Source organism: Mauremys reevesii, linkage group 4, assembly GCF_016161935.1.
Source record: "Mauremys reevesii isolate NIE-2019 linkage group 4, ASM1616193v1, whole genome shotgun sequence".
In the NCBI taxonomy this organism is placed as follows: Eukaryota; Metazoa; Chordata; order Testudines; family Geoemydidae; genus Mauremys; species Mauremys reevesii.
The window spans coordinates 143,674,329-143,689,392 of record NC_052626.1 but is presented as its reverse complement, the minus strand read 5'-3'; the positions used below and the strand labels follow the sequence as shown (position 1 = coordinate 143,689,392).

Genomic DNA, 15,064 nt, shown 5'->3' with positions numbered 1-15,064 from the left:
TTCCACAGTTTTTATAGCTTTTACTGCTACTTGTAAGTATTCTGCTGTGTGTGCATTTCCTGTTGTATCAATTGTTTCTGTAAGGAAGACATTCCCTTTTTCTGTTGTCACACAAGCACATACAACAGGATCATTGTGGACATTGCTCCACCCATCAAGACTCAGGTTAACAATTTTACCCTCTAGATTTTTTGGCACACTGCTCAATTTGTCTTTCATACACTTTATCCAGCAATTTACCTGTGACATCTGCTCTGTTGTGTGGACTGTATCCTGGTCTTAATGAATGAACCATGTTAATGGAGTGTGGGTTCTCAGTGATATGGAAAGGAGAGTTTGTTGCATAAACAAACGGGGCAATTTTTTCATCAATTACCTCTTTTTGTAATCTGCTGATTCTTATCACAAACTCATCTATAGTGGTTTCTGGATGATGGAGATTTTTTTGTCTCTTTGCTACAGGTGAGACAGCCACATATTGTGGTTTTGTGACATACATGATGTGACTGAAACACTATAATTGCCAGATAATTCTGAAACTATAGAAAATGATGGTGATCTTGAAGGTGGATAGTCCTCAGAATCCTGTATGTTGAGGATGGATTCTCCTAAACAAAGCAAGGCAATGCAGTAATTTAATTATTATTACCATACTGCTCATTTAGTATTACTCATTGCATTCACTGATACTCAGTAAAACTTTAAAGGTGAACTTGTAAAAGGAAGATCTGCCTATTTCAGCTATTTATTTTTTATCACAACTGCATCTAAAATGGTAGTATCATAGAGTGACAACTGTATTTTTTGCTCAAACATGAGAATTCAAGAATAGTCCAGAAAGAAGACAGGCAGTCCTTAAAAAAGAAGTATGAAATAAAAAAGTTTACCAACCTGAAGATCTTGCATGTTCAGACATGTTCCTTTCATCATCTTAAATACAGCTTCCTCCTGAGAAGGAACACTTCTCATGATGTTGTTTCATTCGGGAAACTAGGCCTTGCATTTCTTTGTTGCACTGTTTGCATTTTGCAACCATGCCTGTCCTACCCAGAGGTAGAGGAACGTCATTAAAATATTCCCCAACTGGGTCTCTTTTATGGCCTGTTGCCGTTATAGGTTTTCCCTTCTAGTGAGAGAAAGGTATGGTAGATCTCAAATCGGTGAAGGCTTAACTCAGAAAGACCTCAAGACTTCTGGAATATGCTGCTCAAACAGTTTCACTTTTGTTTCTACTGCCTGTCCCTCCCTTCTCACATTTATCTCTGGACTTCTCCTTGTCCAGATCTATTCCGCCCCCAACAATCTTCTATTCATTGAACTTTTTGAAACTTTTCACTTTTAGAGAGAGGTAAGGGATTGACTCTGTGTGCACAAATTTGCAGAGGAACTATAGGGTTGAGGTCTGTTATTTCTCACCTCTATATATCATTTATTTATTTAAAAACATTTTTGCTGTTAACAAGCATGTTCTCTCTGGAGACACAAATCCACAATTTGAGAACTGCAAAACTAAGCATCTCTGATGGTATCTTCTAGACTGAGCACTGAGTCCCATTGGGTAGATAGATTAACCTAAATCTATACAGAAGCCTTTGGAACCCAATAAGATTGAGTCCCTAATCCATGAACTGTTGGAACTAATTTACAAAACTTTTCTTAAACATTACATGAATATACTGTCTCATACTATAGAATTAGAATTTATAATCCCTATTCCATGATGAGATCTCTTTGAGCTATAATGTATCTTAACTAAAACTATCTTTAGATAGGGTTTTTCCTCAAAAAGCATTTTATCAAAAAAATCCGATTTATATTAAAAAAAAATCCCAAAATTTTTATTTAAAAAAAAAATGATTTTTATCCACCCTGAGTAGCACTGAGCCTGTTGCCCCTAACCCCAGCACACCCTAAGCTGTGTTAGCCCAAGGCCAGTATCCTCTCTGGCTGCTGGTGCAGAGGATGCTGGTGTGTGTGGCAGTGTCTCCCATTCTCATCCATCCTCCACTGGACCTTTCTTCTGTCCCACAGCACCTCCCCTAAGGTGGCTGGGTCTCTCCCCCCTCTTGCAGCTACTTTGCATAAGTGGGGAGAAGCCCAGTCCCTGTGGTTCAGGCAGCCTAAGATAACAGCTAATGGTGGCTGACGAGGGGAAGGCTTTGGGACAGGTGGTTTAGGGCAGGGAGGGTCACCAGGGGACTCAGGACTCCTGGGTTCTATTCCTGGCTCTTGGAGAGGAGTGGAGGCTGGTGGGTTAAAGTAGTGGGGGCTGGGAGCCAGGACTGCCCTGGAATGGGATCCCAGCCACGTCTCCCTTGTGACACTTCCTGCAGACCCAACCCTGATCTGTACACCAACCTGGCCAACACCATTGAGCAGTACCGGAGCAAGAGCATCCCAAAGCATCCATTGAAGTGGCCATCAAGGGAGGGGTATGGAGCCGGGTCCCGCCAGCTCAGCTCAGGGGGGCAGAGGGGCCCTTGCTGCATTCTATGGGCCATGCCGAGAGGCATTGGGAGCCTTGAATGAGGGAGCAAGGCTGGGCTTGTGGCTACAGTGCTGGGCTACAGCACTCCCGGTGTTTATTCCTAGCTCTGCCGCTTGGGCAAATCACTTAGGTCATAGGGAATTGCCAGACTGGATCAGAGCAGAGGTGTGTCCACTCCAGTGTCCTGTTTCCAGCACCAGAGGCTGGTGCAAGAATCCTGCAGTAGTGGATGTGGGGATAATCATCGTGCTAGTGTCACTGTGCTTCAGTGGGTCATAACGGAGCATACCAGATTTAGGACAAACTGCTGAGAAATAGGTGCAGACACACCAGAACTGGTGGTTATTCCTCCATAAGTTATACCACACCAGCAACAAAAGTAAACTTCTGTCTCACCACAGTGGCTAACAAGAAGTCAGAAATGCAGCCTCGCTAGGTATCCCAGTCCTTGTTTCACTACCCAGACACTAGACTTAGTGTTGAATGATTATTTAAAAACAATTTCATCAACCAAAGGATTCTTCTGATCCCAAAGGACCAGCCACATATAGCTCAGATTGTGCCCAATGGTCACGGTTGCCAATCCTTTAGTATCTAAAGGTTTATTCATAAGAAAAAAGAAAGAGGTGAGAGTTAAAATGGTGAAAGGAATCAAATACACACATTGCAAAGTGTCCGGTTTGAAGACATGATGGAATAAACTGCTGGCTTGTTACGTCTCTGATAACATCCAAAAGAAAGGAAGGTCCCCAGTCAATTGGTTAGAAAGCTCCTTTTATTATAAGTCCATAGTCCAGAGATCAGAGCAGGAAAGAGGCAAAATACAGATGTTTCTAGGGCTTTTTATAACTTCTGCCAGGCCTAAGTGTTTCATGATTTTCTTATTTCTTTTTTAGTATTTTGCTAAATGTGCCAAATAAGTCAATAACCAAGTCTGTGTTTTGTCTCATACATGGGTGTTCTGACCAAATTTTACATTGTTAGCTTTACCTGACATTAGGCTGCGTGTGTGTTTTGTATAAAATACTGCTGAAAACAAGTATGATGTTCTGAGAGACTTAACTGTCAAATAAAACTAATTTTACATTATGTAGAAAAAGGAAATTTGATTTCTGGTCCAGAATTAAAAACAAATCAGTATAATTGCCAATATATATAGTTTTTTGTAAAAAGATTAATAAAAGAAATCTATGTGCATGCTCCTTTTTCTAGCTATTTTAGCTATAATATTAATATTTTACGACGTGTGGTTTTGCAAAAGGTCCTGTGGTTAAAGCATACCTACAGGGTCCAGATCTCTCTCTCTCACACACACACACTGACACTGCACCCCATATTCTTCACTGTGATATTCTGATATAATTATGACATAATGTGTTTTATGCAAGATAAGTCATGTGAGGTGTCATTGGAAAGGTTCTGATTTACTGGATGATTATCCTATTTGTAGGATGTATCATTTTTGTATCTGAAGTTAAGAATATTGACTATATATCTGTATTACAAATGCCTGGGTAATGCCCACTAAGCAAAAGCCTGTCAGTCTAAATGGCTGGCTGGGAATCGCCCATTCAGGTGAATGAGGAGAAAACAATAGGTCTTAGAAGAAGCTTATCTCTCAGCGGGGAGCCCTCCTGAGGACATTACACACAGTCTCCCAGTTATGGTTGCTGTAACACTACAGGGACACATGACCAAGTCACCTGGTGCTGGTCTCCATCTTGGGATACCAGTGTTTTTCCACTGACTGGTGTGGGAACCAAGCATTGAAACAAAGGGTTTCTGCCATATTCAAAAGCCATTTAAGGCAGGGGAGTGGCATCATTGTGGTTCTTCACTGACTCCCTAGCCAAAGAGACTCTTGGAAACGCCTAAGAAACAGAGAATGAACTGCGGGAAGTGCTGGACCCAGGCTAAAGGGATTTTTAGTCTGTGTGTGAAAGACCTGGGGATTTAAGCTCTAAGCAGGTGCAGCTGGCCCTTTAAGAATTTGCAGCCTGCTTGTATCATCTCTCCAGGGTGAGAATCTTCTATTCATAGCCATTCTCAGGAATCAGAGTTGCCTGACCTGCTGTGTGCAATGGAAAGAACAATACCAGATTACTTTTGGCATTCACGGAGCAGCTGCACACAGTGGACTGTCACATTTAGGCTCGGGAAACAAGCATTGAGTGGTGGGATCACATTGTTATGTAGGTCTGGGATAACAAGCTGTGTCTGCAGAACTTTTGTATGCGGAAAACCACCTTCATGGAACCATGTGTGGTGCTTGCCCCAGCCCTGCGGCACAAGGACACCAAAATGAGAGCTGCCCTCAGTAGAGAAGTGTGTGGTGATTACAGTGTGGAAGCTGGTGACTGCAGATTGCTACCACTCAGTTGCAAATCAGTTTGTAGTGGGAAAGTCCACCATTGGGGTTGCGTTAATGCATGTGTGCAGAACTATTAATTGCATCCTGCTAGGCAGGGCTGTGACTCTGCAATGTGTGTGAAATATTGGATGATTTTGCAGCAATGGGATTCCCTAACTGCGGTGGAGCGATAAATGGAACACATTCCAATTTTGGGCTCGGACCATCTTGCGATGGAGAATATCAGCAGAAAGGGGTACTTCTCTATGGTATTATGGATGCTTGTAAATTACCACCTGTGCTTTCCTTACATGAACGCGGGGTGGTCCAGGAAGGTGCATGACCCATGTATCTTCAGGGACTTTCTTTCCAGACCAGAAGAGTCCAGTGGGAGATGTTGAAATGACCATAGTGATCCTGGGAAACCCAGCCTACCCCTTACCTACATGGCTTATGAAGGATACCTGGATAGCAGTATGGAATGGTTCAACAATAGACTGAGTAGGTGCCAAATAACCATGGAATGTGCATTGGGGAAATGAAAGGCACGCTGGCGATGCCTTTATGGCAGGTTAGATCCATATGAGGAAAACATTCCTGTAGTCATAGCAGCCTGCTGCACGCTCCATAATCTTTGTGAGGCTAAGGGTGAAAAGTTTCCCCAGGGGTTGAGTGCTGATGCAGAGTGCCTGGCTGCTGATTTTGAGCAGCCTGCTGCCAGGGCTCTAGGAGGGGCACAACGGGGAGTAATGCATGAGGGAGGCTTTGATGGAACATTCCATAATGATCTCCAGTGATCTGTAGTTCTATACAGCCATATGCTGTGCTCGGTTACTGTCCGGTATCTTTTTTTACCTAAAACTTTTGATGGTTCTTCAATGGGATTTGCAGTAAGCAAGTGATTACATAAGAACAGCCAGACTGAGTCAGACCAAAGGTCCATCTAGCCCAGTATCCTGTCTGCCGCCAGTAGCCAATGCCAGGTGCCCCAGAGGGGATGAACAGAACAGGTAATCGTTATCTGTCGCTCATTCCCAGCTTCTGGCAAGCAGAGGCCAGGTACACCATCCTTGCCTGGCCTGGCTAATAGCCAGTGATGGACCTGTCCTCCATGAATTTATCTAGCTCTTTTTTGAACCCTGTTATATGAACCTGTCAAGGTTCCTCCCCCACTCTGAACTTTAGGGTACAGATGTGGGGACCTACATGGACACTTCTAAGCTTAATTACTGGCTTAGATCTGGTATCACTGCCACCATCCAGAAATTTTCAGTGTCTGGAGCACTCCCTATCCCCGCAAAACTTTCCCCTCCCTGGGTAGCCTTGAGGGACTTCACCAATTCCCTGGTGAACACAGATCCAAACCCCTTGGATCTTAAAACAAGGAGAGATTAACCATCCCCACTCCTTCCCCCCCACCAATCCCTGGTGAGTCCAGATCCAATCCCCTTGGATCTAAAAACAAGGACAAATCAATTGGGTATTAAGAAAAAAGGCTTTTAATTAAAGAAAAGAAAGGTAAAAATCATCTCTGTAAAATCAGGATGGAAAATACTTTACAGGGTAATCAGATTCATATAGCCCAGAGGACGCCCCCTTCAAGCCTTAGGTTCAAAGTTACAGCAAACAGAGGTAAAATCCTCTCAGCAAAAAGGAACAATTACAAGTTGAGAAAACAAAAATAAGACTAACCCACCTTGCCTGGCTGTTACTTACAAGTTTGAAACATGAGAGACTGGTTCAGAAAGATTTGGAGAGCCTGGATTGACGTCTGGTCCCGCTTAGTCCCAAGAGCGAACAACCCCCAAAACAAAGAGCACAAACAAAAGACTTCCCCCCACCAAGATCTGAAAGTATCTTGTCCCCTTATTGGTCCTCTGGTCAGGTGTCAGCCAGGTTTACTGAGCTTCTTAACCCTTTACAGGTAAAAGAGGCATTAACCCGTAACTATCTGTTTATGACACCCACGAAAGTGGCTTTCCTCATTGAAAGTTCTGCAGCCGCTGCTTATCCCATACATGCATGACGATGTGATCCCACCATTCAGTGCTTGTTTCCCAAGCCCAAAAGCGATGTTCCACTGTGGTCAGCACCTCTGTGAATGCCACAAGCAACCTTGTGTCGTAGCTACTATGGGCGGTGAGTTCAATGTCGAGCTCCTCTTCACTTCCCAAAACACTTAGCGGCAGAAGAGGAAGAGATGCTCCGTGGGATAGCTACCCACCTGTCTGCTCTTCCCCACACTGCTCGGCAAAGTCCTCTTCCCTGCTCCACACAGTCTCTCTGCTGGGCATCATAGGGAGAGGACCACTCCCTGGTCTTCATCTGCTGGCACTGTGCCAGGCCCATCGGCTGCCACAAGCCCCTCAGGCCCTGGCAGTGACACAAGGGTGTTGGTGTGAGTGACCTGGTGCCGGGTGAGGTTGCCCAACTGAGAAAAGCATTTGCCACAATCAGCACAGCTGTATGGCTGCTCCCCGGTATGAATGTGTTGGTGTATTTTTAGGTGCGAGCGGCGTGCAAAGCTTTTGCCGCAGACAGTGCATTGGAATGGCCGCTCCCCGGTGTGCACGGTCTGATGTTTGGTCACTGTATGGGCGCTGCTGAAGCTCTTGCCACAATCTTCACAGCTGTATGGCCGCTCCCTGGTGTGTGCGCGCTGGTGTGCTCTCAGGTTTGAGATATACTCAAAGCCCCTGCCGCAGTCAGCACAGCTGTATGGCAAGTCCCTGGTATGTGTGCGCGCTGGTGTCTTCTCAGGTGTGTAATCTGTGCAAAGCTCTTCCCACACTCAGCACAGTGGTGCGGCCGCTCCCCGGTGTGCGTGCGCTGATGTATTCTCAGGCTTGAGTTGTGTGCAAAGCTCTTGCCACAGTCAGCACAGCGATACCGTTGCTCCCTGGGGTGCATGCACCGATGCTGGGTCAGCTTGTCGGTACTGCTGAACTTCTTACCACAGCTGCCACAGCGGTGTGGCTGCTCCATGGTGTGTGCACACTGGTGTTTTCTCAGCACTGACATCTGTGCAAAGCTCTTGCCGCAGTCAGCACAGCGGTGTGGCCGCAACCCTGTGTGTGTGCGTTGGTGTGTTGTCAGGTGTGTGAACTGTACAAAGCTCTTGCCACAGATGGTGCACTGATACGGCCGCTCCATGGTGTGTGCGCGCTAGTGTTTTCTCAGGCTTGAGCTGTGTGCAAAGCCTTTGCCACAGTCAGCACAGCAGTATGGCCGCTCCTTAGTGTGTGTGCACGCGCTGGTGTTTTCTCAGGTGTGAAATCTGTGCAAAGTCTTTGCCACAGTCAGCGCAACGATATGGCCGCTCCCCAGTGTGCGCTCGCTGGTGTATTCTCAGTTTTGAGCTCTCTGCAAAGCTCTTGCCGCAGTCAGCACAGCAGTGCGGCCGCTCCCCTGTGTGCGTGCGCTGGTGCACTTTCAGCGCTGAGAACTGTGCAAAGCCCTTGCCGCAGTCAGCACAGCAGTGTGGCCGCTCCCCTGTGTGCGTGCGCTCGTGCATTCTCAGATGTGGTATCTGTGCAAAGCCCTTGCCACAATCTTCACAGTGGTATGGCCGCTCCCCAGAGTGTGTGCGCTGGTGTGCTGTCAGGTGTCCGATCTGTGAAAAGCCCTTGCCGCACTCAGCACAGTGGTGCGGCCGCTCCCCGGTGTGCATGCGCTGATGTATTCTCAGGCTTGAGTTGTGTGCAAAGCCTTTGCCACAGTCAGCACAGCAGTATGGCCGCTCCTTAGTGTGCGCGCGCTGGTGTGTTGTCAGGTGTCCGATCTGTGAAAAGCCCTTGCCGCACTCAGCACAGTGGTGCGGCCGCTCCCCGGTGTGCGTGCGCTGATGTATTCTCAGGCTTGAGTTGTGCGCAAAGTCCTTGCCACAGTCAGCACAGCGATATGGCCGCTCCCCAGTGTGCACTCGCTGGTGTATTCTCAGTTTTGAGCTCTCTGCAAAGCTCTTGCCACAGATGGTGCAGTGATACGGCCGCTCCCCGGTGTGCGTGCGCTGGTGCATTCTCAGCTGTGAGATCCGTGCAAAGCCCTTGCCGCAGTCAGCACAGTGGTGTGGCCGCTCCCCGGTGTGCATGCGCTGATGTATTCTCAGGCTTGAGTCAATCTTCACAGTGGTGCTGATGTATTCTCAGTTTTGAACTCTCTGCAAAGCTCTTGCCACAGTCAGCACAGCGATATGGCCGTATTCTCAGTTTTGAGCTCTCCGCAAAGCTCTTGCCACAGATGGTGCAGTGATACGGCCGCTCCCCGGTGTGCGTGCGCTGGTGCATTTTCAGCTGTGATAACTGTGCAAAGCTCTTGCCGCAGTCAGCACAGCAGTGTGGCCGCTCCCCTGTGTGCGTGCGCTCGTGCATTCTCAGCTGTGATATCTGTGCAAAGCCCTTGCCACAATCTTCACAGTGGTATGGCCGCTCCCCAGTGTGTGCGCGCTGGTGTGTTGTCAGGTGTCCAATCTGTGAAAAGCCCTTGCCGCACTCAGCACAGTGGTGCGGCCGCTCCCTGGTGTGCGTGCGCTGGTGTGTTGTCAAGTGTCCGATCTGTGAAAAGCCCTTGCCGCACTCAGCACAGTGGTGCGGCCGCTCCCCGGTGTGCGTGCGCTGATGTATTCTCAGGCTTGAGTTGTGTGCAAAGCTCTTGCCACAGTCAGCACAGCGATACCGTTGCTCCCTGGGGTGCATGCGCCGATGCTGGTTCAGCACGGAGGGGTTGCTGAACCTCTTGCTGCCGTCAATGCGGTGGTGGGGGCGCCAGCCCCTGGGAAGTCTCTGTTGTGTAGCCACATCTGGTCTCTGGCTGAGTTTATCCGGGGGATGGACTGCGTCCTGTGCATGGATCCCCCTGTGGGCCGTGGGATCCTGCTTTCCTGCTGCACTCTCCCCACGCTCAGATTGTGTCCTCGTTCCTCCCACGATCCCGAGCCCTGCTGGAGAGAGCAGAGGCAATCCCGGTGTTAGCCACTTCCTGGCGCAGCGCCGGGCTAGGGACAGGGCAAGCGGGAGCCCACTCTGGCCCCAGTGTGAACTGCTGCCACTCCAGAACCACTTCAGGTAAGCAGTGCTGAGCCGGATCCCGCAGCCCAAACCTCTCCTGCACCCCAGCCCGCAACCGCTTGCCCTGAGCCCCCCGCTGCACCCCATACCCCAACACCCTGCCGAGTCCCCTGCCACACCCCACCCCTCCTGCACCCCAACCCCTGCCCTTAGCCCCCTCCCCCACTCTGCACCCCTCCCTGCACCCCTGCCCTGAGCCCCCTCCCACACGATGCACCCCCTCCTGCACCTCAACCCCCTTCCCTTAGCCCCCTCATACACCCCGCACTCCTTCCCACACCCAAACTCCCTGCCCCAGACTTACATTTATGGCCCTGCATGCCATTTCCCCACCCAGATGCGGCCCTCGGGCTAAAAAGTTTGCCCATCCCTGGGTTAGACGGACACCTGTTAAGGATGATCTAGAAAGATAATACTTAGCCTTTCCTCACTTCAGGGGACTGGACTAGATGATCTACCAAGGTCCTTTCTAGGCCTAAAATTTTATGATTCATAGATATCAAGGCCAGACACACTCCCTGTGACTCCGAACTTCATCTTGTCCTTACTGTGGAAAATCACAGCAGCAAAGGGGCCCTTCCACATGGCAGAGGGTATAAAAAATGCCCTGGAAACCCCTCCATTTTGTCTTCATTCCTGCTTCCAATCCGTATCTCTGGAGTAACCTCTCTACAAGTGGAGTTTTGAACAAAGGACCGAATGACCCAGCCATGCATTGGATGTAATTCCATCAAGCCTGAAACAAGCCTGAACCAAGAACTTTGCAACTGTTGTATGTATTTGATTCCATTTAACCAGTTTTAACTCTCATTTATATTTCTTTCTTTTTATGAATAAGCCTTTAGATTTCAAAGGATTGGAAACAGTGTGATTTGTGGGTGAAATCTGAATTGGATGTTGCTCTGGGGCTTGGTCCTTTGGGATCGGGAGAACCTTTTTCTTTAACTGGGGACACTGGTTTTAATAATCATTTGTTCCTATAAGGAGTGCTACTGGTGGTGATACAAAGGAACTGGGGTATCTGAGGAAACTGCTTGTATGACTTCTGGTTAGCCAGGGGCGTGAAACTGAAATCCTCTCTGTTTGGCTGGTTTGATGTGCCTTAGTAGTGAAGGACCCCCAGCCTTGGGGTGTGACTGCCCTGCTCTAAGCAGGTCGTCCTGAATTGATACTCTCAGTTGTGTCACCCAAGAGCACCCCTTGTTACACTTCTACGTTAAGGAGCCCTCTGCTCGCAGCTGTGTACATCAGAAGGGATTGGATTGTTATGATTTACCTGAGGAGGGGCTCTCAGGCCCTGAGCTTTCCCCGGAGTCCTCAGCATCCCAGATCCAGAGCTCTGCCTCCCCTAGCTTGATCCGGTGGATTAAGTCTGGTGTGGAATCTGAATAGCCTGTTTGGGGGGAAAGAATTCGTTTTTCACTGAAGTTTTGGGGGCAGGGAATCATTTATATGTTGGTGCAGCCCAGCACAACAGGGCCCAGATCTCAGTCAAAGTGTGTCTGTGCAGCACTGGATGCGACAAGGCCCTGACCTTGGCCAGGTGTGTTCACACAGTACCTGGCACAGCGGGACACTGCTCTCAGTCGCTGCTTCAGAGGAAAGCCCAAGAGATCCCAAGTAGAAGAATAATGATATAAACCTTCCTTAGAGGAGATTTCTTCCCATCTCCCACCAGGCAAGTTTGGTTCATACTCTGAAGCTATGGAACCTTCTCAATTTGCTTTCGGGGCTGAGTCATGTGGCACAAGGTGGCTCCATTACACAGACCTATCAGTTCTTTTGCTTAGGATGCAGCATTGTTCAACTGTACGGTTGTTAAATTTATGATGCTCATTCTTTTGGGGGAGGTGTGAAGCTGTTACAATCAGCAGGAGAGTTTTCTTCCTGCCTTATTTGTCTAGAGTTAGTTCTTGAGGCAGAGTCTGGGCTTGGATTCCTGGAAGCGGTTGTTGCTCATGTGCTGTTTGCAACCACCTCTGTTGCAGGACTGAGGTACATAATATGTTAGACTAAGATTAGATCCAGGCTCTGTAGCCCTGATTTCTCCTTTAACAGGAAACCAGCCTGAAAGGGGCTGATATTTGCCACCACATGCAGCTGAGGTATCAAGGAAACTTGTCAGAATTCATAGCTGTGAGTAAAAAGAAGGCAAATTGGTCCTTACCCAGGGAAACGAGGGCCTGGTAATTCCTCAGCATCTGGTCCCGGTACAGCTGCTTCTCTGGCTGGGATAGGAGCTCCCACTCCTCCCGGGTGAAATACAGAGCGACGTCCTCAAACGCCACCTGGAGCTGCTGGCACAAGCGTTACACACTCAGCACCTTCCGCCCCAGCCCCCAGCCTCAGCAGGGGACGCGGTTTCTAGGGGAGCGACTCCCAGGGAACCCCCTGCCCAGCACCTGTGACCCAGGGACACTCCCCCCCCCCCAGCTCCCCCAGGGACCCGGGGCCCTGCTGGCCGGGACAGGAGTCGCCCTCGGCTCCCCACGGGGCTCTGGGCGGGGCGCTGGGAAGGGCCCGAACCCCAGGGCAGGGAACAGGCTCCGCCCCGCCCCGCCCCCGGCAGGAGTCCCCGCCCCCGCCACAGGCCTGTGCTCAGCCCCGCTCCCGCCCCGGCTCCGGCTCCTCTGCCCGGCCGGGGCCGCGCTCGGGGGAAGGGGCCGCGCCCGGCTCCGCGTGTCCGCCCGGCCAGGGCCCCCCAGCCCCGGGGGGACCCCCGCGCCGCTCCCCGGCCCCCGCGCTCCGGCTGCTGCAGCCCCGGCCCCGGGGTCACTAGCGCGGGAGGGACCCGGGTCCCGGCCCCCTCGGCTCGGCCCCAGCCGGGACCAGCCAGTGCCCGGCCGGGAGTCCCCGCCCCGCGTCCTACCTGCGCCGGCCCCGCTGCAGCCATCGCCGGGCTCGGCTCCGGCCCCGGCCGCTTCCTCCGCCCGGGCAGCGACTTCCCGCCCCGCGGCTGCTGCCTCCCCGGGGCCGCCTCTCGCCCGCTCCCCGCGCTGGGGCTGCAGCCGGGACCCGCCTGCGCACGGGCCGGGCTGGGACCCAGGGGCCGGGCTGGCCCCGCTCCGCCCCGCGCCTGCGCCTGCGCCGCCGGCTCCAGCAGCCGGGGGAGGCCCCAGCGCAGGGACCTTCCGGCCCAGCCCCCCGGACACCTGGGTCCCGAGTCCGGCCGCCGGAGGCGCTCGCGGCACCTGGAGCCCGAGCGGCAGGAGCCCGTAAGGGGGCAGCCCGGTCCCCGCTGTGTCGTGGGGGAGCTGCCAGCCCGGACTCCTGGGTTCTCTCCCGGCTCTGGGAGGGGAGCGGGGACACGTGGGAACAAGAGGGCCCCGGCCCGGCTGTGCAGCGTGTGTGTCACAGTAAGAGACGGCTCGGGCTGTGTGATGGTGCGTTGGTTTCAAGGGATCACAGCGTGGGGTGTTACAGGAGACCTGTCTGTGCGTTAGAGGAGGGCTCTGGGTGTGTGTGTTTCAGGAGCTCACACCCATGTTCCTGCCCAGCGCCATGGGGAGGGCAGGCGCCCCATACAGGTGCCGTGTTCTGACCTCGGTGCTGGCGCTGAAGCAGCTGCCCCTGCCCCCCACTCAGCATGCCGGGCCCTGCACACCTCAGGTCCCAGCCCCGCCGACCACAGCAAATGGTCCAAGGTCAAGCACATCAGGAGCCCGCGGGATGCCGAGCGCAGCCGGCTCCTCCAGAAGCTCACCATGCTGCTGCGCTTCGCGGGGAAAGGTATGGGGGGCAGGGGAGGAAGGGGTGGATCCTGTGTGTGACACAGCCCCAGCCAGAGGGAGCACTACAGAGCCCTGCCAGCTTCCCGGTGCCCCACAAGCTCTGCCACAGCGAGGGGGCACTACAGAGTTTTCCCAGCCCCCCAGTACCTGATGGGGCCCAGGCAGAGGTTGTGGCTACAGAGCCCTGCCATGACCACTAGCACTGCCCCTAACCCCAGCACCCCCTAACCTCTGTTATCCTCCCTGGTTGCTGGAGCAGAGGATGCTGGTCTGTGGGGTAGCGTTTCCCCTTCTCATCTTTTCTCCACTGCACCTTTCCTCTGCCTCACAGCTCCCCAAAGTCTCTGCCCATCTCTCACGGCTGTTTCACATAAGAGGGGGGCAGCCCAGTCTCTGTGGTTCAAGCGGCCTAAGGTAACAGCTAATGGTGGCTGAAGAGGGGAAGGGCCCTGGAACAGGTAGTTTGGGGCAGGGAGTGGGTCACCAGGGCCTCAGGACTCCTGGGTCCCATCCAGGGGCGGCTCTAAGAATTTAGCCGCCCCAAGCAGGACGGCACGCCGCAGGGGGCGCACTGCCGGGCGCCGGTCCCGCGGCTCAGGTGGACCTCCCACAGGCATGACTGCGGAAGGTCCGCCGGAGCCGCCTGCCACCCTGCCGGCAAAATGCCGCCCCACGCGCGCGCTTGGCGCACTGGGGTCTAGAGCCGGCCCTGGTCCCATCGCCAGCTGTGCAAGGGGGATAGTGGTTTATAGCAGGGGGGCTCAAAGTGAGGACACTTTGATTCTGTCCCTGGCTCTGGGAGGGGAGTGGATCGTGGTGGGTTAAAACAGGGGGGACTGGGAGTCAGCGCAGTTGAATGAGGGAGTGAGGCTGGGCTTGAAGTTATGGTGCTGGGCTGGACTACAGGACTCGTGGTTTCTATTCCTAGTTATGCCACTTGGTCCCTCTCTGACCTTGGGCAAAAGCAGGTCAGTGGTTGTCAACCAGGGGTACACATACCCTGGGGGTATGCCGAGATCTTCCAGGGAGTGCACCGTCTCATCTAGAGACTGGCCTCGTCTTACAACAGGCTATATAAAAAGCACTCGGAAAGTCAGTACAAACTAAACTTTCATACTGACAATGACTTGTTTATACCACTCTGTATACGATACACTGAAATAGAAGTACAATATTTTTATTGCAATTTATTTTATAATAATGTAAAAATGAGGAAGTCAGCATTTTTTCACTACTAGTGGGCTGCGGCACTTTTGTATTTTTATGTCTGATTTTGTAAGCAAGTGGTTTTTAAGTGAGGTGGAACTTGGGCATATGCAAGAGAAATCAGACTGCTGAAAGGCGTACAGTAGTCTGGGAAGGTTGAGAGCCACTGACTTAAGTCATAGGGAATAGCCAGACTGGATCAGAGTGGAGGCTTAATTTGTTT

The 15,064-nt window shown here is 51.5% G+C and overlaps 1 pseudogene; it reads right to left on the bottom strand.

Annotated features, from left to right (window-relative positions):
- LOC120403134 overlaps nt 1-13,064 on the bottom strand; it is a 30,296-nt pseudogene extending 17,232 nt beyond the window's left edge.
- Nucleotides 13,065-15,064: the final 2,000 nt, after the last annotated feature.